Source organism: Pinus tabuliformis, chromosome 9 (genome assembly GCF_031772625.1).
Source record: "Pinus tabuliformis cultivar Carrire ecotype Pingquan chromosome 9, CPIR1, whole genome shotgun sequence".
NCBI lineage: Eukaryota > Viridiplantae > Streptophyta > Pinopsida > Pinales > Pinaceae > Pinus > Pinus tabuliformis.
In genome coordinates this window covers 1,805,173,415-1,805,186,721 of record NC_142307.1, presented here as the reverse complement: position 1 = coordinate 1,805,186,721, position 13,307 = coordinate 1,805,173,415, and the positions used below count along the sequence as shown (strand labels likewise).

Genomic DNA, 13,307 nt, shown 5'->3' with positions numbered 1-13,307 from the left:
AATCTCGAGGGTTTGGTAATTTTTAAAACTGACTTATTTTTATAGTTTCAAATCAGAATCTTGACGTTTTTATAATTTTTTAAACTGGGCAAATCGCCCATGACGGTCAATTTGGCCGTCAAATTCCATCTCTGCCTGCACCACGCCGAATTAAATGTCAAAGCAAGATAATTATATTATGTTGACAATCCATGGACGTCACGTTATATATATATAAAATAAATAAAACAAAAGTCGGCGACGTAGGCACTAATGTCTTTTCTCCACGGACGACAGCATACAAGATCGATCCCGATTCCCCACGAATGGCGGGCTGGCCGCCAATTATGCCCAAAATTTTCCATTGACCGACTCTTTAAAACTAATACATTTCAATCCCGCTACAGGGCTCCAGGGGCTGACGCCAAATGCTCCCGTTGCTATGAAGTTTCCGTTCTATTGCGATCCCGCTGAATGGTTCAATAGGTTAAGGCCAAATCCTTTGAACCACACGAAGCTTCTGATCTGAAAAGGAAAAGAGAGAGGGAGTGGGTATTTTGACCGGGACGGTATCAACTCATTTTATGTAAATGGATTTTCACAGCCGTGCGGCAATGTAGGTTGGGGAGAAAGTACAGAAGCAGGAGAGGAGGAGTTGGAGAAGGAGAAGCAGTCAATCTTCATCTTCGTCACTGCACGGCTTAGTATTTCCTTCAACCACGGATGGTGTAATTCATGTCCGCGTTTAGTATTTCCTTCAGCCACGGATGGTGTCATTCATGTCAGCGTTCGTGTTGTCTACCTTTCGCCGAAACTGCACCGACGTTTCTAAACAGGTGATTTACATCCTTAGCCGGGTAGCAATTATAATGTTGAAATACTCTTGCAGGTTTCTCCTCTCTCCCTCAGGATTGTGATTTTAAATCGCTGTGCCTGTCATCGAATTTGCATCGCACCAGTATAGAATTTAATGGGTTTCCTACAAGCAATAATCCTTGCAGCCATTGCGTCCTTATTGGTCGGAGAAACTGCTTGCCATTATGGTATCAATTTTCCTAGATTCGATCTCAATAGCGATGCTGGTAATTTCAATATGCTCAACTCCTCAATGAGCTCCGGTGCGTTGCAGGTCACGCTGGATACCAGTAATAGCGGTCCGCAATACCCCGGAGAAAATATATCTGGAAGGTCATTGTTGAAGGAGAGTTTCAGGTTATACCATGGGAATAAGACCGCATCCTTCACTAGCTCATTCGTTTTCAATATTCAACCGAAGAATGGAAGCGGCGAGGGTCTGGCTTTTATCATAACGACCGATGATTATTTACCTGATAATAGCTATGGCGAATGGTTGGGACTGTTCAACGCCTCCACTAATGGAAGTAGCAGTACTAAGGTCTTGGCAGTCGAGTTTGATACAAGGAAAAGCCCAGGGACTAATGATCCCGATGGCAACCATGTAGGCATAAATGTAAATGGAATAAATTCCATAAAGTTTACGTCTCTCGACCAGGTCAATTTGACGGGCGATTACAACTACAGCCACGACAACACAAACTACGATGTCCAGGCGTTGATTGAGTATGATGGACCAACGAAGAAGCTGGACGTGTATGTTGCAAAGAAGACTGATCCGATGCCGACGAAGCCCGTCGTCTCCTCCATCATCGATCTGTCTACCATTTTAGACCAGAAGGCTTATTTCGGCTTTTCCGCCTCCACGGGTGTCGAAACAGAGCTGAACTGTGTTAAATCCTGGAATTTCTCAATTGATCCCGTGTCCTTGCCAAACAGGACATTAGTTATTGCTCTACCCATCTGCCTTTCTTTAGCAGTTGTCTTCGTGATAGGTATTATAGTGCTTTTCAAGCGCCGTAAATCTCAGAAAGGGGAAGAGAAAAAGATATTTGAGGCGTTAGAGAAAATTCCAGGCCGGCTATTCGAATTCAGCTACAAAGACCTGAAGAAGGCCACCAGTAACTTCAGTCCCGCCACCCTCCTTGGAGCTGGCGGCTTCGGATCCGTTTACAAAGGAATTCTGCCGAAGGGGAAAAATGTGGTGGCGGTCAAACGCATGGCCAAAGACGCCAAACGAGGTAAAGAGGAATTTATTGCAGAGATCAGCGTCATTAATCGCCTTCGCCATAAAAATCTGGTGCCACTGTTGGGGTGGTGCCATGAGAAGGGGAAGCTGATTATGGTTTATGAATACATGCCCAATGGTAGTCTGGATAAACATATTTTTAATGATGATTTGGCTGGCGAATTTCTTGATTGGGACCAGAGATACAACATTGTCTCGGGGGTGGCCTCGGCTCTTCTGTATCTCCACGAGGAATGCGAGCAGCTGGTGATCCACAGGGACGTGAAAGCCAGCAACATCATGGTCGATTCAGAATACAATGCCCGGCTCGGCGATTTCGGCCTCGCCCGGTTGATTGAACACGACCGCAGATCCTTCACAGCCACCGGTCTTGTGGGAACCATGGGCTACATCGCACCCGAGTGCTTTCACACAGGGCGACTAACGGTAGAATCGGATGTGTTTAGCTTCGGTGTTGTCGCGCTTGAGGTAACCTGCGGAAGGCCTCCCACATTTCGCACCCCAGAATCGTTTGATCTGATCGGTTGGGTCTGGAAATTGTACAGCGAGAACAGGCTCTTGGAAGCGGCCGACACTGGGCTGACCAAGTTTGGAAGCATCAGCTTTAACGAGGAGGACATAAGACGTTTGCTGTTGTTGGGACTGGCGTGTTCCAACCCGAATCCGGAGGACCGTCCTAACATGAGGGAGGTTACCCAGATACTGGCTAGGACCATGCTTCCACCCGACGTGCCTCGAATCAGGCCGGCGTTCGTCTGGTGCCATATGGCTTCCGATGTCAGTTTAGCAGCAGTAAGTGCTCTATTGCCCCCGTCTGATTTAATTGAATATGAATTAGGGAGGTGATTTGCGGCGTGGAGTCGAACATCCCGGCTGAAAGACACTGCCTGCAGTTTACTTGGCAGTGGAGCTGAATCCGAATATTGCGCAACCAATGTATTTTCCTAGGTAATTTTTGTTTTGTTTTTGGACAGAAAACAGGTCTTGTGTTCAGAACATCTCATATGTTCAGAACATCTCATATGTTTAATTTCTGTCGGAATTTCTATGTATTTCCTATAAAAGTAACAGTCCTAACACAAAATAAACCCTGTCAGAATTTCTATGTATTTTCTATAAAAGTAACAGTCCTAACACAAAATAAACCAGGAGCAAGTGAAATTTGTAAATTTTGTGGAAACTAACCTCCCAACGTTTCGGTCTTCTACGTATATACCATAGTGGGGATCATCTAGTTCTTCCTTTCGATTTTTATTTATGTGGCTTCAGTGCCACTCTGCGAAATTTGTAAATTTTGTGGAAACTAACCTCCCAACATTTCGGCCTTCTACGTGATACCATAATGGCTTTAGTCCTACCTTACAACTCATGACTATCATGACTATTTTTAGTGTAACTTTGCAACCCATAAATGTTCTCTCTTTACAGAAACAACTAATACTTGGATAAACCCATTTTTCACTTTTATTTTCAAGTGATAAAATTTTTCTTTGATAATTTTTTTGAGAAATGATTTTATTATATTTATAAAGGAAAAAAGCCTTGACAAATGAGAAATGATTTTTATTATATATGTAAAGGAAAAAAAAGGTTTTATTACACGGGGTTTATTAAAAAGAGGTTTTAAAGTTTTTTAGAAAAAGCTTTGAAAATAAAAGGTTTTGAAGAGAAAGGTTTTATAAAAATTTTTGGTTTTAGTTGTTAAAAAAATATAATAAATTTTAGAAGAATGGGTTTGGGATTACGAGGTTAAGGTGTTTGGGATTACATCAAGATTGAATTTGCTAAACTTGCATATGTTGCGGTAGAACAAGCTCTCACAATGCATAGAGGGATCAATTGAAGCTAAGAAAAAATAAGAATGCACATGCATTGAAACTTATTTAATAAGTAGTGGATGAAGTAATATTCCAAAAAATTATGACCATGTTTTCGGCAAAGTCAACAAGGGAGATTTTGGTGACGAGCTATTAAGGCATGACCAAAGTCAATATTTAAGTTGCAAAATATTAGGAAAGAATTTGAAATTCCACAAATGAAAGAAACAAATAATATTGATTCGTTCGTGAATTAGATTCTAACCATTGTAAATTAATTAAAAATTTATGGTGATGACATTAAAGATCAAATAATGGTTGAAAAGGTTCTTAGATCTTTGCCTACTAAATTTGATGCGGCAGTAGCAACTACTGAAGAAGCCAAGGATTTGGTATCACTGATAGTTGATGAATTTATGGGATCACTTCTATCCCATGATGGGAGGATAGACATAAATAAGGACTCCTTAAAAAATGCTTTTAAAAGTAAGTTTCTATTTCAAGAGACAAAGGTTGAGGTCGAGCTAGAGGTTGAGGTGGAAGAAATGGTGGTCAGAGAGATGGTAAAGAAGAGCAAGAACAAGAGAATGGATGCAACAACAAAATCTTCAACAACAATCAAGGAGTCAATAAATCAAATGTGAGATGTTATTATTGTAATAAATTTGGTCGCTATGCCCATGATTGTAGGAAGAGGATAGTTGACCAAGGAAAGCAAAGACAAAATGTAACTACAAAAAAATGTGACTACATGTTCCTAGCTTGTCATACTATACATGAACCCTATGATAATGTTTGGTTATTAAACAATGGTTGTAGTAACCAAAAGAATGACAAGGAAAATATGGTTGCAAATCTAGATGAATCGATCAAGACAAATGTAAAATTGAGGACTGACAAGATTGTGGATGTAGATGAAAAAGTTATTGTCAACATTCTAACCAAGTACAGGGAGCAAAATAAAATTTGAAAGGTATACTATGTTCTTGGCCTAAATCATAATTTGATAGGTGTTGATCACGCTAGTACAAAATGAGAGATTAGTGACTACAGAACTAAAAACATTAGCCACCACAATTATTTCAAGTGACTTACTACTAACTTAGAGAAATTTTAAGTGACCCAACTAAAAATGACTAAATTAAATGACTAAGTCAATCTATGGATAAAATATATGACTAGATGATAAGTGACCCAACTAAAAGCGACTAAATTAAGTGACTAATTTAGTTCAGGATTAAAATATATGACTAAATAATAAGTGACAAAATTAAAAATGATTAATGTAAATGACTATTATAGTCCAAGAATAAAAATATGACCAACTAACAAGTACACCAAGTGTATGAATTAGTCATGTATGCTAATAGCTTTTAATTATGTCACTCAGGAAATTGAAAATTGAATTTTTAATATTGAAGTGTAAATTTCACTAAATTTTAACATTCTAGATGGATTCAGAGACCTTTTTAATTTGAATCCATATACAATTTTAAGAATTGGAGATAAAGGAGTCTGTGAATACATCTGTAGTGTAAAAATTTAGAGACCCCTCTAAGGGGGTCTCTAAATCCATCTACAATGTTAAGTTTTAGGTAGATGGATTCAACGCCCCCCTTAAAAGGGGTCTATGAATCCATCTATAATGCTAAAATTATAACAATGGTATACAATCTAATGTATAAGTTTGCAATATATAATAGTTTTATGCCCGCTTTGGAAAGAGGACAATAAAGAGAGTTTGAAACTGATATAGCAGGGTTTTAAGGGTTAATAGGAATTTGTTCCAAACATTTTAGAGGACAACACAATATTTGTTGTGGGGTTTTTGTGGTGTCATTACATACCATAGTTGATTATTGTACTAGATTCATAGAGACAATGATTTAGTTAATTTGAATTCAAAGTATGTTGATTTAAACTTGGTCAGTTAACATAAATATAGATTACTCTAAGGCCATATTATTGTATAAATAATTCTACAGATACATGAATTACCAAAATGTGTACAAATTCTAATAACACATTCACATTCTTAGAATGCATACACTATATTATTAGGAAAACATACATACTGACAATTCTCGTGGCTCTTTATTTAGAATAACATGTCATTGGTCCTATATTCAAGTTGAAATCGAAATATCCCTTCGAGAGTATCTATGTGGTTGTCTGAGGATTACATCATGTTCCTTGAACTCTAGAAGCTTTCATTAGGGCCTAAGGCCCTCTTTTCTTCTCCCCTCGAGATAGTACATTCCCCAAGACCCATTCTTATCATGTAAACCATACTAATGGTGAAAAACATCCCCCATAGAGGCCATATATCCCATAGAGATGTCATGCATGGTAATTTAAAGACTTGCTCAAGAAGATTGAACATGGTAAGATTCAAATATGAGAGGTAAGTTTTATACTCTTCCCTCTTAAGTTTAATGGGTCCCCAACGAGACATTTGACTTGTTGTGATGATGCTAGAAGAGTAGGCATCCCCTAGTAGTAGGACCTTCACAGGTGTATGTTACACTTCTATTTGTCATGCTAAGCCTTAAAGGGGACCTATTGATGTTATATTGTTGAGATCACAACAATAGTCTATGTTAGATGCTTTTGTACTTTTATGGGAAAATTTTCTTACCATTTTCTGCTAAAACCTGACATGAATTTCTTGGAATCTTAAGTTTCGGTTATGTATTATACAAAAATTGAGTGCCCCATATGTTTTTTAAGGCATTGAATCTATTTATACACTCAAAAGAAAATTTTAAGCAACTTAAATTCACGATCTTGCTCAAAATTATATCATTAGATTCTAACAAAGAGGAAACAACATCTAATAGTTACACTACTTTAAGATCATATGTTATTTGTTCCACAAATCATACTTTTGAGCCTAACCACCCTTTTACCTAGTAAAAACATAACTATACTCAAAAACATGTTTTTGGAGCAAAGAACATCTGATTTTGACAAGATAACATTTTAAATCGCTTTTAATACTTAAGAAAACTAATAAAATTTTTATTGTAACAATATCTTTCAAAAATATTTGAACTCTTACTAAATTATAAGTTATCCATTTCTTATTTTTATCTAAAAAAATATTTCTTACCTTTATTTAAAAAAGACTTCCATTTCTTACAAATTATAAATCCATTCTAAGAAAAAATGATGTTGAAAAAAATAACAATGAGAATGAGGAGATGTTTTTGGTCTTTGAGTCATTTTCATATATATATGCTACACATATTTACAAATTAAGTGCTTCACCAATGGTCTTCGTGGAAAAATACCAAGAAAAAAAAAATATAATCAATATATCAAAACAAACTAATAATGTTGATACAATGAACCTTTTAAATAAAACTTATAACAATAAATAATAATTAAAAAACATAGTTAAATTTGAAATGTAATTAGTTGTAGTAAATTTGCTTACTCATGAAAAAAAACAAAAGAAACACTGAACTTTGTAAATCAAAATTATATCACTAATAATACTTTTAAAAACTAAGTAAAATTTGAAATGTAATTAGTTGTAGTAATATTCTTACGCATCCCAAGAGAAAAACAAAAAAAAGCATTTTTATTCCAGATTTCCCTCACTAATTCAAGGAATTTTTTTTAATATTCGTTTAAAAAGGTTTTGATAAGGATTCATTTTGAGAACTTAACAACTCCTTTATACCTAAAAACAAAGAAAAGGTTTTTTCTCGAATTTCCATTGAAACAACCAATCACGATAATGTTATTGAAAATTAACACAAAGTAAATAAAATAATCCATGTTAGATCTAAGACTTTTGTGATCCATAATGTAGAAGAAATTCTTTCAGATTAAACCAAATCCTAATAATGCGATTAATGTGAAAGACTTTTTTCTATAAAATAATCCATATTTTCTAAAATAAATAAATAACCTATTTTAATCAAATAAACATACGCAATCCTATTGGATATTATCTAAGTCTGTCATTTTACTTTTTTGCTAAAGCAAGAGTCGGACCTTCTATTGACTTGTGCAAGAGAATAAGTTACATAATTTACAACAGGCATTAAGATGACTGTGTTCCTCCAAAAAAGGGAAGAATTAAATCAACACTTAGTGCCCTTACAGAAAATAAGCCACGAACATACAAATGGCGGACTCAAGGAAGGGAATAGAGAAAAAATCCGAAAGAAAACAGGTCCATTGAGGTTAACTTGGATTCATTGTTAAGCTCTATGAACCTGGTCTGTGACTCTACGACTTCCTGATCCAACGGTAGAAGACTGTATCGCTACCCGAAACAATACTAGCCAAAAGGCGAACTTAAGAGAGAAATAAAACCAAAATCCAAAAGAACATGGACCCTCTGGCTTTCCCTTGGACCCACAAAACTGCTCGAATTTTAGAAGCCGTTGATTTGCTACCTTCTGATCTAACGGTCAATATTCATATCACGCAGAGCAATAGCCTGAGGAATACCTGTCAGATGAGGGCGGTATTCTCTCTCCTCCCCACGCCACATGTAGACGATCGAGTGGCATTGCGTGTAGATCATAGAAAACCACATATGGAGTTGAGGGCACCTGATAAGGGTGGTAAACCGAAAGATGATTTGACTCCCAGACCCACTAACCTGCTCGACAGTCTGGAGTCGTCGACCTACTCCCGCTTGATCAAACGGTCAATATTCATAACGCATGGAGCAAAAGCCTGAGGAATGCCCACGCGATGAGGGCGGTATTCTCTCTCCTCCCCTAGCCACATGTAGATAGCTGAGTGGCATCGCTTGCATTCCATAAAAACCACTTTTGGATTTGAGGGCACCCGATAAGGGTGGTTTAGCGAAATTTGTTTTGACTCCCACTGCCCTTTTCCTGGACCCACTAACTTGCTTGACTGCCTACAGTCATCGATCTGCTTCCTTATGATCGAATGACCCATGGCCATATCACGTGAATTTTTCGCTAGAGGAATACTCACCCGATGAGGGCGGTATTCCTTCTCCTCCCAAAGCCACATGTGGAAAGTTGAGTGGCATCGCAAGAAATCCATGAATACCACTATAGGATTTGAGGGCACCCAATAAAGGTGGTAAACCAGGAGCTGTTCTACCTCCCAATGTCTTCCTTCCGAATTCACAATCTAGCACAATAGCCTATCGCCACCGATCTTTTTCCTCCTTAACAAACTGCCAGTGGCACGAAGACTTTCTCTAGCCAGGCTACCAATACCACTATTGCCAATACAAACTATGTTGATCTCTTGCAAGATCCTTAAGTTCCCATACCTTGTGTATCCTTCTAATATAATCCTAATCTTCATTGACGAATGTTGATATTCTATGGCCCTATCTGTTTTGGTATTTCTCCCTGTTTATGAGGGCTCGAGATGAACAACCTTCTCACATTTGGCTGTCTGCTACCTCCTGCCACCTACAACACATGTTATTTCATGTGCATTTGATCCCTTCATTGTCTAGCCAGTCCGCAACTCTGCTGGCTTCCCTGCATACATGCACAAACCTAAGAGTTCTTAGAATTCTTAGGTGTGATTGAATTCTATTATAGATCTGTATAAGCCTCCAGTGGCTTGAGATTTTCTCTAGTGCTGATCTTGAGTCTATCCACTTGACCGAATTGATGACTAATTCCTAGTCACCCTTGATGATAACATTATGCATGTCATGCTCTATCAATATTTCCAAGCATTGCTCCATATCCATGAGTTCAACCATATTGTTGATAGCTTTTCCTAGATGACTGTGAAAGATTACTTTAATGTTTCCCTCCTCATCTCTCATGAGTCCACCATAACTAGTGTCTCCAGGATTACCTTTAGAGGCTCCATCTATGTTGAATTTTAAAAAGCCCTATGAAGGAGGTTGCCAGAAAACCTTTCCCTCTGAAGTATGCTTTATGGTAAGATGTGGACTCTAAGGGATATGTGTTTGAAACTCCAACCTTTCCAGAATGCACGCCTCTCTGTGTCTTGTATGCTTTCCTGTAGAAAATCCCCCAAGGTTGTTAACAATCTTCTTTGGTTGTTTAAGGATTATCGTTATGATGCTACTCACTGGGCCATTTTTGTCTCTGAAAATCTCGATGTTGTGCTCTTTCCATACATTCCATATCAAGAACCTTGGAGTCAAAGCCCAAGCTGTGTTTATTGTCTCATTGTCCGAGAAATATCTTCTCCAATTTTTCAGTGTAATAATGATATTATTTTCATTTCTGTCTGTTTGCTTGAAGACATTTTCTACCCATTTCCATAGTGTTGAGGTAAAGGAGCAGAGATTGAGAAGATGATTTGTGGTTTCTTCCCACTCGCTGCATAGGTGACATCTTGAGGGGCCAGAAAAACCTCTCTTTCTGAGATTCTCCCACATTAGAATCTTGTCTTGTTGAACAATTTAATCTTCATCTAATGTGGGTTATTCCAAAGGTCTTTCCATGTATTATCAGTGTTTGGAAAGTTAATTAACTATTCTTTTGGCTTCTTTGAGGTTGAAGTCACCCTCATTATTTCTTCCCCATCTTAATTGGTCATCTGAGGTTGAGGTCAATATTTTCCTTTTTTCTGGAATAGCTTCCAGGGCTTTAGCTTGAGTTTTCAGTGTTGTCAGCTCATTGTAATCTAGAAGTTTCCAAATTCTCCATTTTCCATTGTTCCTTGTCTGATCCCAATTGTCACTTACCCTCTTTAATCCTTTATTAATGGAATCAGTTTGGATGCTTTCTAATTCCTTGCTACTGAGGTTGCTTTCCTGCTGCCAATTGTCCTCCCAGAACCAGTACAGATTTCCACTTCGATCTCCCAGAAACTATGATTTTGTACTAAGGCTCTGTTCTCCCAGGCCATGTTCCAAATTTGGGAACCTTTTACCTATCCTGTCATTCTTATGAGGTTCGTTTCTTGCCAGTTCATTGCATACTTTTGTTTCCAAAGTTTTTCCCAGGGGTTTCACATTTCCTTTAGCCATCTCCACCACAATTTTGCTCCCAAAACTTTTTTTAGATTGCCTAAGTCATGTAGACCCAAACCACCATGGGATTTGGGTTTCCATATCCTATCCCAAGCCACTAGAGCCCATTTACTTTTCTCTTCCCCTTTCCCCTAGAGAAAGTATCTTTGAATGTTTCTGATTTGTTGAATGACTCCTATTGGTGTCGGAAGGCTAGATAGCATGTAGATTGGGATGGTTTGGAGGACTGCCTTAGTGAGGACCAGCCTTCCTACTAGGTTCAGGGCTCTGTTTGTCCACTTGATGATCTTATCTTTCAATTTGTTTATTACGGACTCCCAGATGTCCTTGTTCAACGGTTTGTCGGTGAGGGGAACTCCTAGATACTTCGAGGGCAGTGAATCTCTTTGAAAGCCTAAAATTCTAGAGAGGTTTCTCTGGATAGAAATATCAGTAGTGAAAAAGAAGACCTTTTATTTTGAGAGGCTTGCCTCAGTAGCAACTTCCATTGCAAAGTCATACAGAATTTGCTTGAAAGCTTTGGCTTCCTTGACTATAGTTATGCCCTGCAGCATAGTATCATCCACAAATTACTGGTGTGTCACAGATTCTCCATCTCGAGTGAGTTTCAGTCCCTGTATTCTTCCTTCCTCCTTGGCAGCAATGATCGCTCTGCCTAACCCTTCCATCAAGAGAATGAAGAGGAATGGGGAAAGAGGATCACCTTGTCTGAGACCTCTTGTAGGCTTGAAGGTTTTGGAAGGAGAGCCATTGAGAATAATTGAACAACTGGTAGTGGTGACGAGAACCATGACCCACCTTATCCAATTATGGTCAAAGCCATATGCTTTTAGAACATCTCTTATGTAGCCCAACTTAGTTTATCATAAGCTTTCACTATGTCCAGCTGAATTATCATCCCTACTTGCTTGTTGATTTTGAGGGAATGTACCACTTCATGAGCTTGAATTATATTATTGAGAATTTGTCTCCCTTCCACATAACCCGTTTTCTCCTCTGACACTAGAGTTGGGAGGAGGGGCTTAAGTCTGCTGGCAATGACTTTGGAAATTATTTTGTACAACACATTGCATAATGCTATGGGTTTGAACCTGTTAGGAGAGGTGGATTTTTCCTATTTGGGGATTAAGGCAATGAAGGATTCATTGAGCGCCCTCAAAAATGATTTAGAGCTTCTCAAGTCCTCCACTACCTCCAGAATATCTTGTTTGATTATCTTCCAACATATTTTGAAGAAGTTCACATTGAAACCATTTGGGCTTGGAGCTTTCCCATTATGCATTTCTTTGATAACTTCCTCAACTTCTTCCTCCATTACTGGTCTGTTGATATTGCAATTGTCTTCCCTGGAAACCAGTTTAGGAATATACTGAGTAAATCTTCTCGTGAATTGGGATCTGTCTACTATAGTTTCCTTAGAAATGCTCTAAAAATGATAGACTAGTACATCCACCATTTCCTCATGAGTATTTTTTTCTATTCCTTGGGGATCTATGAGTTTCAAAATCCTATTGTTATTTATGTGTGCTATGGTGGATTTGTGAAATAATTTGGTGTTTCTCTCCCCTTCCTTAATCCATTGTACTGTAGATTTTTGTCTTGAGAAGATTTCCTCTTGTAGACATCTTTTGTCCCATTTATGCTGAAGCGAGTTTTCTAGCTTTTTTCTTTCCTCTGTAAAGCCTTTTGTGATGAGAATTTGGTTTATTTCCTGTAATTTCTTTCCCACTTCTCCTTTAGTTTTGAAGATATTTCCAAACTCATTGTTATTCCATTATTTGAGTCTTCCTTTGATGTGCTTGAGCCTGAGATGTAGAAGTAACATCTTCGTGCCTTGAAAGTGTAGCTCTTCTTTCCACCATTTCTCAATGTTTGTGAGGAAATCAGAGTGAGTGAGCCAAGCATTCTCAAACTTGAAGGGTATATTTCTTGGTTTGCAAGTTGAGGAAGCTTCCAGTTGGATGGGCCAGTGGTCTGAACCTCCAAAGGGTAGGATGAATGATGCTAAGCTTCGTCCAGTGAGTAGAAGTTCTTTTGAGATTATGAATTTGTCTAATATTGAGGCTACTTGGGTAGAAACCCCCTCTTTTATTATTCCAAGTGAAAATTCCATTTCTTTTGTCCATATCCACCAGTTTCATATTGGTGAGGAAGTTCTAGAAGGCAACTAAATCTCTACCAAGTGTTCTGGTTCCCCCTTTTTTTTCCGTTAGGGATTTGATCATATTAAAATCTCCCCATAGAATCTAGGGTAATGCTGGATGTCTTTTTTCATTTCCTCCAGAGAGGTGAGGAGCCTGAATTTATCTTCCAGTGGTTGAGGGCCATAGACATTGGTGATCATATAACACACCCTGTCATCGATAGGTTGCATAATCAAAGAGAGGTGGTTCCTGGACGCCTCCACATCATGGATACCAAATTTCTAAGGATTCCA

General features: G+C 38.2%; 1 pseudogene; it reads left to right on the top strand.

Annotated features, from left to right (window-relative positions):
• Positions 1-623: 623 nt before the first annotated feature.
• Positions 624-3,198, top strand: LOC149155979 (putative L-type lectin-domain containing receptor kinase S.5 pseudogene; annotated as a pseudogene).
• Positions 3,199-13,307: the final 10,109 nt, after the last annotated feature.